Source organism: Galeopterus variegatus, unplaced genomic scaffold, assembly GCF_000696425.1.
Source record: "Galeopterus variegatus unplaced genomic scaffold, G_variegatus-3.0.2 Scaffold13334, whole genome shotgun sequence".
NCBI lineage: Eukaryota > Metazoa > Chordata > Mammalia > Dermoptera > Cynocephalidae > Galeopterus > Galeopterus variegatus.
The window spans coordinates 1-18217 of record NW_007739445.1 but is presented as its reverse complement, the minus strand read 5'-3'; the positions used below and the strand labels follow the sequence as shown (position 1 = coordinate 18217).

The following is an 18217-nucleotide window of genomic DNA, read 5'->3' as shown; positions in this document are numbered from 1 at the left end:
TACTCATGGAAGAAGCCTTTCATAAAGGGTGTGGGCCATGCTATGCATAGCACTGCAGATGTGGTAAAGCCCTTCATACATGTTCGTATCAGACTCATGCTCTGGAAGATCCTCCAAAGAGACATTTGGGGGACAGATCTTCAATGTCTCACAGTCACTTAGAAAAAAAGCAATGGCAATGTGTGAACCAAAATTTAGTGAAGTAAAAGTCTTCTAGGCATTTAGAAGCTTTTACTGTCTGGAGGAACATTTGAAACCAAGGATTTCATCGTGTGGATATGAAAAAGTCAGAGTCCCATGGAATGAGTCCAGCATGATGACATCATTCTCAATGGTGGTAAAATTCCATTGTGATGTAGTGATCTACACTTTCTAAATCATGATGAGATTGACTCTAGTAAAGCTCAGGCTCATTAATGATTGTCACCATAAATGACCACTACATTTGCAGGCAAGTCTCTGATCCTTAAGTGTTATTAACAATCAAATGATAAATACATTCTCTTTGTGAGAGGTCATTTCTACAAATGCCACACAGACCCCATTCTTGTTCATTTCTCCTCTCAGATTCCAGAGAAATCGAATGTCCTTGGCGTCTTCGGAGGTGACCAGCCCCACCCAGGTTCCACTGAAATGCAGTATCAAGGAGACGATGCCTGGGGCCAGAGATGATTCCCTGGTGGCCATCTGATAGACAGATAAATTGACTATTTTTTCCCAGAATAGGATCAAAAGTGCCGCAGGTGAGCTAAATCAGAAAAAGAAAATACAATTCTAATTGAGTTCTGTGTAAGCAAAAGGAAGTAGATTGCATTGAAGCACCACACCCAATCTACACCCTTAACCTCAGACAGTTTTATGCAGTTATTGCTGAACATTGGTCTGAGGAAATGCTGACAATCAACTTTCTGTGCATCACCATTCCTGAGAGAATTCTCTGGAAACCAACTGTTCAGATTTAGCACTTGAAAATATAACAGTGCAAGTTTTTAGCCAGTTAACACTCCCTGCCACTGCTCCTTCCCCCTCACCTCCTCTCCTCCACAAATAAAAGAACACACACACACACACACACGAACACACAAGTGTCTCTGTTCTGGTTGTATGGAAGATACATAAACTGAGTCACCTCCTTACACTGCTGAAGCCACCTAAGGATGGCACTAGAAAAGATTTCACTCACCTCACCTTTGGGAATTTGTACAGTGCCAGCAGCGTCCCTTTCTGTGCAGGAATTGCCCATGTGGTTCCTGCAAGGACTACTACAGACTTGCTCTTTCTTGAAAACGTGTAATTAGAGATGGTCTTACCCAGTCCAGACAGCTACATCTGGCTACTCTTCATGATCTTCCACGTACTATGCATTTCATTGTAGAGATCAAATACCAGGGACACATTGGGTAACAGGTGCAGGTTCCTGTTGATCTCCCCAACGACAAATATAAAGGTCAGAAGATACTGGTAGTGCTTGGATTGAAACCTGCAAGGAGGGTATAACCAGTCCTCAGAAACAAGTGCACACTTTATGCCTTGGGATTATCTCTCTCTCTCTTTTTTTTTTTCTTTTTGTCTTTTTTCGTGACCGGCAACGGATCGCAACCCTCAGTGTCACGCCCATACCAGACCGGGACCGGCAACGGGATCGCAACCCTCAGTGTTGCGTCCGCATCTCAGATCGCAACCCTCAGTGTCACGCCCATACCAGACTGGGACCGGCAACGGGATCGCAACCCTCAGTGTTGCGTCCGCATCTCGCTCAGCCAGTGAGCGGCCGGTCTGTATGTGGGATCCGAACCCTTGGCGGGAGGGCCGCCGCGCTCCCGAGTGGGGCACTGTAGCAGTGCGCCACCGGGCCGGCCCGGGATTATCTCTTAATCCACAATTCATGTTGGAAAGTGAAAGCCCAGTCAACTCATTCAGTGTGAAGAAACTGCTGGCTTTCATCATACCTTAGAATTTGGAGCCAATGGAAACAAATGTCCCAATGTTACTGGTTTCCAGAAGGCTCTCACATAAACTAGTTGCTCTGATAGAGAGAAGTCAGTATCCAGAGGATGGTGAGATAATTGAAGCAGATTGCTTGGAGAGGGAGAGCTTTCTCTAGCTGAAGTATGTAGAGCCACATACAGTGAGTGCCACTAACTAGGAAGGATGTTAGGACCAATAATGGCAGATGGTATAGGTTGGATATCACATTGTGCTCACAGAATTAACGTGAAATTTAAAAGTTTGTTTTTCAGAGTGAAATGACAACCTACAGAATGGGAGAAAATTTTTGCTAACTATGCATTGGACAAGGGCTTAATATATGTAATATACAAGGAACTCAAGCAATTATATAATAAAAAAACAAATAACCCAGTTTAAAAATGAGCAAAGGAGCTGAATAGACATTTTTCAAAGGAAGACATACAAATGGCCAATAGGTACATGAAAAAATGCTCAACATCACTAGTCATCAGGAAAATGCAAATTCAAACTACATTGAGATACCACCTCACCCCAGTTGGACTGGCTATAATCAAAAAGATGGTGAATAAAAAATGCTGGCAAGTGTGTGGAGAGAAGGGAACATTCCTACACTGTTGGTGGGACTGTAAATTAGTACAACCACTATGGAAAACAGTATGGAGGTTTCTCAACTACAGATAGATCTTACATATGATCCCACAATCCCACTTCTGTCTATTAACCCAGAGGAATGGAAATCATCATGTCAAAGGGATACCTGCATTCCCATGTTCATCGCAGCTCTGTTTACAATAGCCAAGACATGGAACCAACCTAAATGTCCATCAATGGGTGATTGGATAAGGAAACTGTAGTATATATATACCATGGAATACTACTCTGCCATAAAAAAGAATGAAATACTCCCATTTGCAACAACATGGATGAGCCTTTAGAAAATTATGTTGACTGAAATAAGCAAAGCACGGGGATAAATACCACATGTACTCACTCATATGTGGGAGCTGAGAGAGAAAGAAGGAAAGAAAGCCCATAGTAGTGCATCAGACTTACAGAGGGAGAGCACATTCCTTGGGCTACAAAGTGGAGGGGAGGGGAAGGAGGAGGGAGAGGGAGGTTGTGGATAATTGGGTGGGGGACACAAGGTACAAATGCAATTTGTGGTAATGGGTATGCTGCCAGTATGAATCTGGCCCTCACATGGACATGAGGGGTGACAATCACCTTTGTATCTCATGAATATTCATAACCAATAAAAAAATAAAAGATAAAATAAAAGTTTGTTTCTGTTACTCAATTTAATGCTAAATAATACTATTAATAACTTAAAAAACAACCTTTTCCCAAAGAATTTCCTAAAAATGAATCAAGTTGTTATTCCTTCTTCTTGCATGCCATTGCACAATCTCAAATTATTTATTCAGAAAGCAAATTCCCTACCTCCCTATTGCCTGGTAACTGTGTTTCCATCAAGACTGAAGTAGAGGAGATACTTGTTATGGTTAATTTTGTGTGTCAACTTGACTGGACTAAGGGATGCCCAGACAGCTGGTAAAACACTATCTCTTTTTTGAACACTTTTTACTTTATGGGATAACAGGATGTTCTGGTCTGACCCAATCCTAGAATCAGCCTTGCTCTGAGGACCCCAGTTCCTTTTAGTGGGGTATGAAATGAGACACCAAGAACTGGACATTAGTTTTTCCCTCTGAAAGTTTTCAGAATCAAAATGGAGTCATTTGTGTTAAAAACCAAAAACCAAATAAAAAAACCTCTGACAGGGCCGGCCCGTGGCTCACTTGGGAGAGTGTGGTGCTGATAACACCAAGGCCCTGGGTTTGGATCCCATATACGGATGGCCGGTTAGCTCACTGAGTGAGCGTGGTGCTGACAACACCAAGTCAAGGGTTAAGATCCCCTTACCGGTCATCTTTTAGAAAAAAAAAAAAAACCTCTGACAAATAGAGCCAGAGAAAGGTCATGAAGGGGCAAGTTCTCATGCTCTTGTAATCAATAACAAGAACTATCACAAAGAACCCTGCAATGCTACAACCGTGCAGAGGCCATCACAACCTTAATTTAAAAAAATACTTTTGTGAAGACATCTGCCCAGCTACTGCCTGTCCAACCTGCACTAGCACCACCCTTGTTATTGATCCTTGGAGCCAAGAGTAATCACCCCCAAACAGTTATATAATCCTCCATCATTTTTCCTTTAAAATCCTTTGTCTTTCTTTACATCCCTGAATACACACAGTTTACTATTGCATGCATATTCCCATTGCAGTGCCTATTCCTGAACATACATACTTTTGTTTTAGAGAGCCTCTCTCTGTTATTTAGGTTGACAGCTCCATACTCCTGGGGTATCTTTGCTTCTCAGTGATTGTAGCAGACAATTGCTAGATAATATATCTATGTATGTAACAATCATACACACATATGTGTATGGACATACACCCATATAGAAATAGAGTTTTTAAATTTTTTTCTTGTTTAGAAATGGAAGATCGTGTGTGTGTGTGTGTGTGTGTGTGTGTGCACTTAAATTTTGCTGGAATTTCTGGACATTGCATTACATAAACACAAAAATGTTTATATCAGTTCTAAATATGTTTAGAATTTTGCATGATTTTCTTTGTAGCCTAATATGTAGTTAGCAATCATAAATGTTCTATCTGATTTTGAAAGGAAATTATATTGACTAAAATCAAGGTTTAAATTATATTTGTTAGATTTATGTTATTGACCATATGGGTCTTCTATATTTTTACCAATTTTTGTCCACTTGACCTGTCTTGGGCTGAGAAATGTTTTTAAATCTGCTTCTGTAGATTATTCCATGCATCTTGATTATCTGCTTTATGAAAGTTGTTGCTGTTATACAGATATTAGTAATTGTTTGATTTTTTATAATAACTTTAGTATTATAATGATTCTGTCTTTGCTTCACTTAATGCTTTTTGAACTGAATTCTACACTGCAAAATTTTGATATTTTAATTTTTAATTTTAGCCCATTCTACTGGATGTCTTAGAATCTTATTGTAATTTTAATTTGCATTTCTCTATTGTTTAATGATGCTGAGTTCTATTTCATGTCTGTATTAGTCCGTTTCTGTTGTTTATAACAAAATATCTGAAACTGAGTAATTTATAAGAAAATGAAATTTACTGCTTACCATTTCAGAGGCTGGGAAGTCCAATGTCCAGGGAACACATCTGGTGAGGGCTTTGTTGGTAGGTGGTGACTCATCACAGCAGTGTAGGGTGTCACATGGCGGATAGCTTGAGTAAGAAAGATTCTAAGCTTCTCAATTGCTCTGCATTTAAAACCATCAGAACCATGCCTATTACTCTATAAATGGGTCAATCCTTTCACAAGGGTGTAGTCCTCACAATGTAATCACCTCTTCAAGGCCACATCTTTCAATCTCACAATAGGATTTCCCACTCTCTTAATACTGTCACAGTAGTGATTAAATTCGCAGTGCATGGGGCCTTTGGAGAACACATTCAATCCATATCAATGTCTTTATTGGGATTCATATATCTCCATCTATAAATGGTCTATCCAAATAGTTTGCACATTTTATATTGTATTGTCTTGTTTTTATTGCGGTAAAATATACATAACATAAAATACACTATTTTAATGTGTACAATTTAGTGACATTAAGTTCCTTCACAATGTTGTGTAACCATCACTACTGTTTAGCTTCAGAACTTTTCATCACTCCCCCAAAAACCTCGTACACATTATTCTCCCCTCCTATTCTCCCCTCCCCATAGCCCCTGGGCAACCACAAATCTGCTTTCTGTTTCTATAAGATTTGCCTATTCTGGATTTTTTATATAAATGGAGTCATACAATATATGGCCTTTTGTGTATGACTTTCTTCATTTAGCATAATGTTTTCAAGGTTCATCGTGTTGTAGTATGTATGAATATTTCATTCCTTTTTATGGCTGTATAATATTTTATTTTATGTATATCCCATATTTTGTTTATCCATCAGTTGATGGACATTTGGATTGTTTCCATTTGTTGGCATTGTGAAACTGTTGCTATAAACATTTGAATACAAGTTTTTGTGTGAACACTGGTTTTCAGTTCTTTTGGATAAATATTGAGGAGTGGAATTTCTGAATCAATTGGTAGCTGTATGTTGAACATGCTGAGAAACTGCCAAACTGTTTTCCATTGTGGCTGCACCATTTTCCATTTCCAGAAGTGAAGATTCTAGTTATTCCACATACTCACCAAAACATTTTTGGTCTTTTAGTTCATAAATTTTTTTTTATGGTCATCCTAGTTGGTGTAAAGTGGTATCTCATTGTCTTTTTGATTTGCATTTCCCTAAAGACTAATGAACTGAGCATATTTTCATGTGCTTGTTGGCCATTTGTATATCTTCATTGGAGAATAGTATCTTAAGTCTTTTGTCTATTTTTAATTCGACTTGTCTTCTGTTGTTCAGTTATAAGAGTTCTTTAACAGATATGTGATTTGCAAATATTTTCTCCCATTCTGTGGGTTTTCTTTTTTACCTTCTTGATATTGCCCTTTGGTGCAAAAAAAAAAAAAATTGTTAATTTTGAGGAAGTCCAATTTATTTTTTTCTTTTGTTACTAAGTCCTTTTGATGTAATATTTAAGAAACCATTGCAATATCCATGTGAAGATTTACCCCATGTTTCCTTCTAAGAGTTTAATAGTTGTAGTTTTTATATGTAGGTCTTTGATCAATTGTGAGTTAATTTTTATATATGGTATGAGGTAAAGCTACAATTTTATTCTTATGTATGTGAATACTCAGTTGTCCTAAAATTATTTATTGAGGAGACATTAAACAGTCTTGGCCCCATTGTTGGAAATCAATTGAACATAGATATATGAGTTTACTTCTGGATTCTCAATTGTATTCCACTAAGCTATGATATCAAAAAAGTCTTGGGAGGGTGGATGGAGAGGGGGATGGGGGAGACTGGATAAGGAGCATAAAGAATAAGTATGATCTGGGGCCGGCCCGGTGGCGCACTGGATAGTGTGCTGCTTGGGAAGCGTGGCGGCGCTCCTGCCCGAGGGTTCGGATCCCACATACAGACCGGTTCCCGCTCACTGGCTGAGCGAGGCGCGGGAGCAACACCGAGACTTGCAATCCCGTTGCCGGTCCCCGGTCCGGTACGGGGGCAACACTGAGGGTTGCGATCCGTTGCCGGACACGGAAAAAGACAAAAAAAAAAAGTCTGTTCTGACCAGGCTAGCTAAATTGCCATGCTTCGGGAGATTTTGGATAAGCCAGCAGTCTTGTCCACTTGTCCAGCGAAAGGTTATCATAAGACCATTTTACTTAGAAGCAGTAATAATGGCACCAGAAAAACACAAAATAACCTAAAAGGCTTCCTGTAAACATTACTCCAGATTCTTGCATGTAGGATGTAACCTGGTAACAATCCCAAAGCTGTGTGTCATGTATAACTAACAGAAAAACTGATGAAGTCATTAGGAGGGCTTTCTATCTCCTTTGATTTATCCCCCTTCTTGTAATTATAAAATGCTAAGCTCTGCTGGCCTTCTTCAGAACGTATTTTCAGGGTGACCTGATCTATGCATCTCCCCAGTTTCAATCATATTGGCTCAATAAATCCTTGCTATACGTAATTGGCTTCAGTTTCTTTTTGGTCAACAGTTATGTGTCTATATTTATGTCAGTATCCCACTGTTTTGATTACTGTAGATTTGTAGTCAGTTTTGAAATATGGAAGTGTGGATTCTTCAACTTTGTTTTTCTTTTCCAAGATCATTTTGGCTAGTAGGGGTTCTTTGCACTTGAATATTAATTTTAGAACAGTGTTTTCATTTCTGCAAAAAGGGCCATTTGTATTTTTTATAGTGATTGCATTGAATCAGTAGATCACTTTGGAGATAATTGCCATCTTAACAATATTAGGTCTTCCAGTCCATGAACTTGGGATGTCTTTCCACTTCAGCAATGTTTACTAGTTTTCAGTGTCCAAGTCTTAAACCTCCTTAGTTAGATTAATTCCCAAGTATTTCATTATTTTTTTCTAATGCTATTGTAAATGAACGTTTTTCCCCTAATTTGTTGATTGTTCATTGCTAGTGTAGAAATACAACTGAATTTTATGTGTTGATCTTGTATTCTGTAACTTTGATAAATATGTTTATTAGCTCTAATAGTTTCTGTGTGGAATCCTTAAAATATTCTCCATCTAGGACTTTACTACATGGAAATACAAATAACTTTACTTCTTTTTCTTTCTTTTCTTTTTCTTTTCTGAATGTTCTGGCTAGAACTTCCAATGCAATGTTAAGTACAAGAATTGAAAGTGGGCATTGTTGTCATCTTTCTGACCTTAGGGGAAAAGCTTTCACTCTTTCAACATTGAGTAACTGTGAGTTTTTTACATACAAGCATTTCCTTTATTATGTTGAGAAAGTTCCCTTCTATCTCTAGTTTGTTAAACATTTTTGTTAGGAACAGTGATTGAATTTTGTCAATTGCTTTTTCTGTGTCAACTGAGACAATCATGTTTGTTCCTTCGATCTGTCAATGCGGTGTATTACATTGATTTATTTTTATATATTGAATCTCCCTCGCATTCCTGGGATAAATCCCATTTGGTCATGGTGTACAATACTTTTAATATGCTGCTGGATTTTTTTGCTAGTACTATGTTGAGGATTTTTGCATCTCTATTACCTTCCATAAAAACTTTTGAATCAGTTTTCCAACATCTACAAAATAATTTGCAGGGATTTGGAGGGTGGGGCAGGGGGATGGCCTGGTCAGTATGGGGATCTGAACTTGCAGCAATTTTGACTGAGATTGCATTAAATCTATAGATCAGTTGGTTAGAGTGCAGAGTTGATAATACCAAGATCAAGGGTTCAGATCTGAACCTGTACCAGCCAGGTGCCAAACAAAATAAAACAAAACAAAACCCATAAATCTACAAATCAAGCTGGGAAGAACTGACATCTTAACAGTATTGAGTCTTTCTGCTCATGAACATAAAGTATTTATTTGTTTATTTAGATTTTCTTTTATTACTTTAATTTGAGTTTTATAGTTTTTTTCCTATAAATCCCATACATAATTTGTTAGATTTATACCTTATTATTTTAGGAGTTTTTTGGTGTTAATGTAAATAGTGTGTTTTTAGTTTCAAGTTTTAATTGTTCTTTGTTCAGATACAGTGGAAAAATGGCTTTTGTATATTAACCTTGTACCCTGAAACCTTGCTATAATTACTTATTGGTTTCAGAAGGTTTTTTTGTCATCATCTGGGATTTTCTCCATAGACAATCATGTGATCTGTAAACAAAGATAGTTTTCTATCTTTTTTTAAATTTCCTTTTCTTATCTTATTGCATTATCGAGAACTTTCAGCATAATGTTAGGTAGAAGTAGTGGGAGAGGATATCCTTGCATTGTCCCCTATCTTGGGGGAAAACATCCAGTTTCCCACCATTAAGCATGATGTTTACTGTAGGATTTTTGTACATATTCTTTGTCAAGTTGAGGAAATTCCTCTCTATTCCTAGTTTGCTGAGAATTTTTTTTTTTTTATCATGAATGGTACTGTATTTTTGTCAAATGCATTTTCTTCATCTATTAATATAATCATGATTTTTCTTTGTTAAATTGTTTATGTAATGAACTACATTATTTGATTTTCAAATTCTGAGTCAGCATTTATTTTTCCATTTCCTTATTTGTTTATTATTCCAGCATAACTGGAATAAATCCCACTTGGTCATGGTGTACAGTCATGCACTGCATAATGACTTTTTGGTCAACAAAGGGCCACCATATACAAAAGTGGTCCCATAAGATTATAATGCCTATACCATATAGCCTAAGTGTGTAGTAGGCTTTGCCACCTGGGTCGGTGTAGATACACTCTGTGATGTTTGCGCAATGACAAAATCACCTAATGATGCATTTCTCATAATGTATTCCCATTGTTATGTGAGGCATAACTTTATAATTTTTTTACGTATTGTTGGATATGATTTGCTAATCTTGTTGAGGATTTTTGCATCTATGTTCATGAGAGATATTGGTCTGTAGTTTTCCTTTTTTTGTAATGTCTTTATCTGGTTTTTGTATTAGGATAATGCTGGCCTTCACAATATGAGTTAGGAAGTGCTCTTTCTGCATACATTTTCTGGAAGAGAATGTAGAGAACTGGTATCATTTTTCCTTAAATATTTTATAGAATTTACCAGTGAAGCCATCTGTTCCTGATGTTTTCTTTTTTGGAAAGATTAAATTTATTCAACAGATATAAGTCTATTCATATTATCTATTTCTCCTTGTGTGAGTTTTGGTAGATTTTATCTTTCAAGGAATTGGTCCAGAGTGTGATGCTGATAACACCAAGGTTTAAAATTCAATTCTTGCACTGGCCAGCCACCAAAAACCAAAAAAGGAATCGGTCCATTTTATCAAAGTTTATCAAGTTTGTGGCCACACTGTTGTTCATGAGTTTCCTTTATTATCCTTTTATTGTCCATGAGATCACTAGTCTTGGGTTGTGTTTTTACTTTTGAGTTGTAGGAGTGCTTCAGATATCCTGGCTACTAGTTCCTTGTCAGATATATATTACATGAATATTTTCTCCCAATTTTGGCTTTCCTATAAAATTTTAAATGGTGTGTTTTGAGGACCTAAATTACCAGTGTTGTTCCTTTCATGACCTGTACAAGAAGTCATTCGCTACCATTACCCACGTGATAAATATATTCTTTTATGTTTATTCTAGAAGCTTTGTACTTGGAACTTTTAGGTGTTTCTTTCTCATCTATCTCAAATCAACTTCCATTTAAGGTGTAAGGTAGGATTTGAGGTCAATTTTTATTTTTCTATTTTTTGCCATATGAATATCCAATTGTTTAATCTCAATTTGCTGAAAAACTTTCCATTTCCTATTGAATTATTTTGGCATCTATTTTGGAGGGGAGCGTGTCTGGCTGGTATGAGGGTCCAAACCTTTGACCTTGGTGTTATAACAGCACACTTTAACCAACTGAGCTAATTGGCCAGCGCTGTTTGGCATCTTTTTCAAAAATAAAATGCCTATATACATGCTCACCTATTCCTGGGCAATTTATTCTGTTCCATTGATCTATTTTTAATTCTTATGCGAGTACCACATTATTTTATTACTGTAGCTATAATCTTGAAGTCAGGTAGTATAGGTTCTCCAACTCTGTTGTTTTTCAAGGTTGTTTTGGATATGCTCAGTCTTTTACATTTCCAAATAAATTTTAAAACTAGCTTGTGAATTTCTACCAAAAACCTTGGTAGAATTATGGTAGGAATTACATTGAATGTATAAATTAATTTAAGGAGATCGCCATCTTAATAATACCGAGTTTTTCAATCCATGAATGTGGTATATTGGTATATGTATCTCCATGTATTGTATAGTTTATTTTTGTAGTTTTTAGCATAGATGACCTGCACATCTTTTGTTTCTTTCATCATAAATTGAAATTTAAAAAAATTTTCTCAATGCTTTGCTAGTAGTATACAAAAAGATAAAATTTTATTATGGTTTATTGATCTTGTACCCTGAGACAATGTTTTTTTTTTTTTTTTTTGTCTTTTTCCGTGTCTGGCAACAGATCGCAACCCCCAGTGTTGCCCCCGTACCAGACCGGGGACCGGCAACGGGATCACAACCCTCGGTGTTGCTCCCGCACCTCGCTCAGCCAGTGAGCAGGAACCGGTCTGTATGTGGGATCCGAACCCTCAGGCGGGAGCGCTGCCGCGCTTCTCAAGCAGCGCACTATCCAGTGCGCCACCGGGCCAGCCCATAGACAATGTTAATTATACTTATTAACTCTACTGTTTGGTAGATTCCTTAGAATTTCTTACATAAATAATCATTTCACCTGTGAAGAGAGATAGTTTTATTTTTTCCTTTTGAACCTGTATGCTTTTTATTATTGCCTCATTGCACTGACTAATACCCCTGGAAAGTATTACCTACAGTTGTAAGATCTTTGCATTGGTTTTGATCTTAGGGGAAAAGTGTTAAATCTTTCAACGTTAAGATGTTAGCTGAAGATATTTCATAGATGCTCTTTAAGAGATTGAGGAAGTTCCCTTCTATTTCTAACTTGTTGAGGATTTTTGCTATAAATGAGTGTTTCATTTTGTCAAATGGTTTTTCAGCATTAACATAGTTATTTGATGTTTCCCCTTTATTCTATTAATATGGTAAATTACACTGATATTTGAATGCTAAATTAACCTTTTTTTACTGGGATAAATCATTATTAGTCATGTTGTATAAACTTTATATATAAATATTGCTTGAGTTTTTCTGCTAATATTTTGTTAAGGGCTTTTGCCTCTATGATTATAAATTCATCTATAGTTTTATGTAAGGTCTTTGTCAGAGACTTAAGTATCAAAGTTATGCTGGCCTCGTAAAATGAGCTGGCAAATGTTCTTTGTTTTCTTTTTTTATTTTTTTTTTATTTTTATTTTTTATTTTTTTTAAATTTTTATTTATTTATTTTTTTTATTTTTGGGGAATCTTATTATTAATTTTTAGACCATTTTTCTTCTTCTTCTTCTTCTTTTTTTTTTTTGTCTTTTTTCGTGTCAGGCAAAGGATCGCAACCCTCGGTGTCACGCCCGCACCTCGCTCAGCCAGTGAGCAAGAACCGGTCTGTATGCGGGATCCGAACCCTCGGCGGGAGCGCCGCCACGCTCCCAAGCAGCGCACTGTAGCAGTGCGCCACCGGGCCAGCCCAAGACCATTTTTCTTCTAATAAAAGCATTTAAACCTATTCTTTTCCATCTAAGTCCTGCTTTAGCTGCTTCCCACAAATTTGTCATATTGCATTTGTATCATTATTTAAATCAAAATGTTTTCTAATTTCCTCTGTGTTTTCTTCTTTGACCTGTGGATTATTCATTTAATTTATTTTCCTCTTTTTTTTTTTTGAATTTATTTTATTGAACCAAAATTGATTATACATATTTTGGGGGTTGAACATTGAGATATGTTGATTAAATTAATATTACTAGCATATATATTGTTACAAATCGTAATTATTCTTTATGTTCCTTGTCCAACCTCTCCCCTTCCCCATTCCCTTCCCCTCCCCCCAATTGCCTTAGATTTCTTCTCTCCTTCTGAAAGAATAATGGTTACTCTGTTAACTTGTTGCCTAGATAATCTGTCCAATGCTGAGAGATGTGATCAGGTCCCCCCATATTATCATACAGCAGATTCTCCTTCTGTCACTCTGAAATGGGTCTTGTGGAAAGAGACGTCCTCTTCTTTTCTTTGTCTCTGCTGGTGACTCTTCTTGTGTGAATGCACTCCAGTGGTTAGCAGACCATCTGCGTGGTGGCTGTGGCATCTAGCTGCTTTTGCAGCAGCCATGGTTATTGTGGTGGCTATGGTGGGCCACACACGTGGAGTTGCTGTTTTTGGCATGCTCCTTGGCACTGTCCGTATGCCTGGTTCTGGAGTGTGTTTGGTCCCCTTCTCCATGCATCTGGTCCCTGGGCAGGCCCCAAGGCACTGGCGCCATGTGCCTGCTTTTGGGAGAGGGGTCCAGTCCCCTTATCCATGTCCCGGGTTCCTGGGCAGGCCCTGAGGTACTGGCACAGTGTGCCTGGTTGTGGGAGAGAGGTCCAGTCCCCTTCTCCATACCCCGGGCCCCTGGGTGGGCTTCAAGGTGCTGGCATGTTGTGCCTGGTTGAGGGAGGGTGGTCCAGTCTGGGCGGGGCCCAAGGTGCTGACGCAGTGTGCCTGGTTAGGGAGAGAGGTCCAGTCCACTTCTCCATGCCTCAGGTCCCTGGGTGGGCCCTGAAGCATTGGCTCAGTGTGCCTTGTTGTGGGAGAGAGGTTCATTTCCCTTCTCCTTGCCTCAGGTCCTGGGCAGGCCTGAAGGTGCTGGCGTGGTGTGCCTGGTTGTGGGAGGGTGGTCCAGTCCCCTTCTCCATGACCTAGGACCATGAGCAGGCCCCGAGGTGCTGGCTTTGTGTGCCTGGTTGTGGGAGAGAGGTCCAGTCCCCTTTTCCTTACCCCAGGTCCCTGGGTGGGCTCCGAGTTGCTGACATGTTGTGCCTTGTTGTGTGAGAGAGACATAGTCCCTGACTCCATACCCTGGGTCCCTAGGTGGGCCCTAAGGCGCTGGCTCAGTGTGCCTGGTTGTTGGAGAGAGGTCCAGTCCCCTTCTCCATACACTGGGTCCCTGGGCGGACCCCAAGGTGCTGACATGGTGTGTCTGGTTGTGGGAGGGGGGTCTAGTCCCCTTCTCCATGCTTCAGGTCCCCAGGCTGGCCCCAAGGTACCAGTGCAGTTTGCCTGGAAGTGGGAGTGGGGCCCAGTTCCCAGATCCAAGCTTCCAGTTCCCAGGCAGGCCCCAAAGTGCTGGTGGTGTGTCTGGGCTGGAACTAATTTTTCGTCCTTTGCTTCTAACATGTGGGAACTTCCTGTGGGAACCAGTACTTAAGCTGTGTGGTTGTTTAAATTGCTACTTTGCTGCTGTTTCCCTAGGGAAGACTTTTTGTGCAGCTCCTAGTGTGGTTGTTTAAATTGCTACTTTGCTGCTGTTTCCCTAGGGAAGGCTTTTTGTGCAGCTCCTATAATGGTTGACCTTATAGGTACTTCCGGCTCTCCAGAGACCCAGTGGATCTGTGTTCTGTAGAATCTCTGATCTGGGCCTGAGTTTTTTCATCAAACTGAACCCCATGTAGTTCTGCATTCCTGACCACTCTCCTCTGAGTGGTCCTGTGATGATTGGGGGGCAGATCAGCTGTCCTTGCTGTGTCCCAGTGTTCTCCCCATCTCCCCCGCTGCCTGTGCTCCAAATACTTCCCATGGGATGGGCTGTGTGCCAGTCCCTTGCGATGACTCACTGGCCTCTGAATGGCTCCCTTTTTTCAGTTGCTCTGACTCCTCACTCCTGCATGGGTCCACGGGAACCCTGTTAGTGGTCTGGCTGTCCTAGGGGCCACCAAGGCCCTCTTCTCTCCTGCCACCTCCAAGTAACTCCTTCTGAAGGGCACAGCTGCAGATTCTGCTGGCTCCTGCTCCATGCGCTCATCAGCTCAAGCCTTAAAGCAGCCGCAGCCCAAAATGCTCATGTTCATGTTCCCCCAAATTATCATACAGCAGATGCTTCTTCTGTCACTATGGAATGGGCTTTGTGGAGAGAGACATCCTATTCTTTTCTTTGGTCTCTGCTGGTGACTCTCATTGTGTCAATGCACTGCAGTGGCTGGCGGACCATCTGTGTGGTGGTTGTGACATCTAGCCACTTTCATGGCAGCTGAGGTTATGGTGGTGGCTGTGGTGGGCCACCCACATGGAGGTGATGTTTTTGGCATTCTCCTTGGCACTGTTGGTGTGCCTGGTTGTGGGTGGGAGGTCCAGTCCCCAACTCCAAACCCTGGGCTCCTGGGTGGTGTCCCGAGGTGCTGGCAGTGTGCATTGATGTGGGCAGGGGTTCTGGTCCCTGGCTCCAAGCCCCACACCCCTGGGCAGATCCCAAAGTGCTGGCAGTGTGCCTGGATGTGGGAGTTGGGTCCGGTCTCTGGCTCCATACCTCAGGTCCTCTGCTGGGCCCAGAGGTGCTGGTGGTGTGCCTGGGCTGGAACTAATTTTTTGTCCTTGGCTTACTTCTAAAACAGTGGAACTTCCTGTGGGAACCAGTACTTGAGCTGTGTGGTTGAGCTAAATTGCTGCTTTGCTGCTGTTTCCCTAGGGAAGACTTTTTGGGCAGCTCAGGGTTTAATGGTTGACCTTAAAGGTACTTCTGGCTCTCCAGAGACCCAGTGGACCTGGGTTCTGTAGAAACTCTGATCTGGGCGTGAATCTTTCCATCAAACTGCACCCCATGCAGTTCTGCATTCCTGACCAGTCTCCTCTGAGTGGTCCTGTGCTGATTGGGGGCAGATCGCTGTCCTTGCTCTGTCCCAGTGTTCTCCTGGTGGGCCCGTCTCCCCCACCACCCATGCTCCCAACACTTCCCATGAGATGGGCCCTGTGCTGGTCCCTTGCAATGACTCACCAGCCTCTGAATGGCTCCCCATTTTCAGCTGTTTTGGCTCCTCACTACTGCGTGGGTCCACAAGAATACTATTAGTTGTCTTGCTGTCCTGGGAGCCACCAAGGCCCTCTTCTTCCCTGCTGCCTCCAAGCAACTCCATCTGAAGGGCACAGCTACAGATTCTGCTGGCTCCTGCTCCATGTGCTCAGCAGTTCCAGCCTTAAAGCGGCCAAAGCCCGAAATGCTCTGAGCAGTTTCTTCTTTCTCTCATCATGGCTTCTACCCCTTCCTGAACTCCGCAGGTCTCTCCTCCTCTTCTCCTGAGCTCCAGCTGCCCCAGCATGGCTGTTGCTACATTTTTACAGTTGTAAATTGGTTGATTCATGGGAGAGAGCGATGCTAGGGACTGTCTATTCCACCATCTTGACCAGAACTGTTATTTTACTCCTTTTAAATGTATTAAAACTTTTTTTTTTTTGGCTAGTATGTGGTGTATCTTGGTGAACAAACCATATGCACTTTAAAAAGTTATATTATTTTGGGCCGAGCCCATGGTGCACTCGGGAGAGTGCGGTGCTGGGAGCGCAGCAGCGCTCCTGCCATGGGTTCGGATCCTATATAAGGATGACTGGTGTGGTCACAGCGCTCACTGGCTGAGCGCAGTGCAGCCGGTCTCAAAAAAAGGACAAAAAAACAAAAAATTATATTATTTTGCAGTTGATGTGTGTAGTGGTCTATAAATCCAGGTGATTAGTGAAAGGTTTTATTCATTTACATTTAATGTAATAATTGATACATTTGGAATTATCTCTACCATATATGCTACTTCTTTGTGTGTTTTTCATTTGCTTCTGTTCCTCTGTTACAAAAATGTGTATTTTTAACTCTTGGAGCTTTGGACACACTATCTAATAATATGACTGCACAAAATCAAAATAGGCACCCTGGCCTATTTCTTTGAGCTAAAAGAAATTGAGGACTAGCCAACATAAGAAAATCTCCTTACCTCCCCCTCAACTGCCTAAATTACAGTCATCCCGCAGTATCTGTGGGGGATTTTTTTTTTTTTTTTTGTCTTTTGTCTTTTTCCGTGTCCGGCAACGGATCGCAACCCTCAGTGTCGCCCCCGTACTGGACCGGGGACCGGCAACGGGATTGCAACCCTCGGCGCTGCTCCCGCGCCTCGCTCAGCCAGTCAGTGGGAACTGGTCTGCATGTGGGATCCGAACCCTCGGGCGGGAGCGCCGCCGCGCTTCCCAAGCGGCGCACTTATCCAGTGCGCCACCGGGCTGGCCCTCTGTGGGGGATTTTTTCCAGGACTCCCATGGTTATCAAAATTTATGCATGTTCAAGTCTGTTATATAAAATAGCATAGCATTTGCATGCAACTTACACACATCCTCCCATATACTTTATATCATTTCTAGATTACTTATAATACCTAATATAGTATAAATGGTGTATAAATAGTTGTTATACTGTATTTTTTAAACTTTGTACTTTTTTGTTGCATTTTCCCCCTAATATTTTCAATCCACAGTTTATGGAATCTGTGGATGTGAAATCAGCAGATGAGAAACCTGTGGATATGGAGGGCTGATTGTATAAAACTCCCCTTTTGTAAAGAGAAATTTACATCTATAAAGAAAATTTTCATTAGTAAAAGTGTCCATACCAGGAAGAGAGTATTTTTTCTCCTGAGAGACTTTGACCTGCGTAACAAAGAAACCTTCATTCACCATCATACATTTTCTCCTTTCACCCTCCCATAGTTTGTCTCCACCACCACCTGGAAGCCCCAAATTCCTGTTTCTTTCTGTAAGCTTCAATCATCTGACTAGCTAAAGAATCTAAAAGGGTTGATGGAAACCAATCCCTCCCCTACACAATAAACATTTCCTACCTCTTTTAGTTAACTGAATAAATTTTAGAATTCCATTTTAATTTATTTTCATTTTAGCTATACCTCTTTATATTTAGTATTAGTGAGTTATTATTGATACTAGTTGTATTGTACCCACTTCACATAAAGTGTAAAAATTTTGTAACCATATGTGTCCTTTTATCTCCCCTCCCCCACCTCCTTATGGTAAAGATTTTATATGCATCACGTCTACATACATTTTGTTTATTTATTTATTTCCCCACTAGTAAACCTTTATTTTACTCAAATTAGAGCAATTAATCTTCCA

General features: G+C 40.4%; 1 pseudogene; it reads right to left on the bottom strand.

Annotated features, from left to right (window-relative positions):
• Window positions 1-235: 235 nt before the first annotated feature.
• On the bottom strand, window positions 236-1480 carry LOC103581556 (annotated as a pseudogene).
• Window positions 1481-18217: the final 16737 nt, after the last annotated feature.